The sequence below is a fragment of the Penaeus monodon genome, chromosome 28, assembly GCF_015228065.2.
Source record: "Penaeus monodon isolate SGIC_2016 chromosome 28, NSTDA_Pmon_1, whole genome shotgun sequence".
Classification (NCBI taxonomy): Eukaryota; Metazoa; Arthropoda; class Malacostraca; order Decapoda; family Penaeidae; genus Penaeus; species Penaeus monodon.
Window position 1 is genome coordinate 22,774,074 of NC_051413.1, and position 556 is coordinate 22,774,629.

At 32.4% G+C, this 556-nt stretch overlaps 1 protein-coding gene across 1 annotated transcript in view; it reads left to right on the plus strand.

The window, feature by feature from the left end:
- The window catches only part of LOC119591098 (neurotrypsin-like), an 8,538-nt gene that overhangs the window by 2,654 nt on the left and 5,328 nt on the right, over positions 1-556 (plus strand). The gene's annotated exons all lie outside the window — the stretch shown is intronic.

Here is a 556-nt window from a genome sequence, read left to right on the forward strand (position 1 = left end):
CTGCAACCGAAACAATCATACAAAACGTATCCATTGCATATAAATGATTATCACTCGAATTTTTACCTTCTTTACTGAAACAAAATCTAATCCAATCTAATTTTCTCACAGACTCTTACCGCCAGAATACCGCATATTTTTGCCGGAGATTACCATGTAACGTTCCACAAGTGAAATGAATATATATAGATATTAAACAATAAAATGAAAGTATATGAATATTAAATAGTGAAATTAATTTATAGAAATATCAAATAATGAAATGAATATATGAATATAAAAAACCGAAATGAATATATAGAAATATTAAAATGTATGATAAACAGAAAAATAAGTCCAAGGATCGTCAGAAATTCTAACGCTAACTTAGTCATCATCGTCATTAGTCAGAGACGGGCTTGCACTGGCAACTTCGGAGATATCAAGAACATTCTCCTTTGTTGGCAATTAGAAGTATAGTCAATGAGGATATGCCTCCAGTCATTGTTCCGCGAACGTGCCACTGAGAATTGTCTCATTTAAGAACTTCACTGATTAAAATAGAGCACCGTGAGCC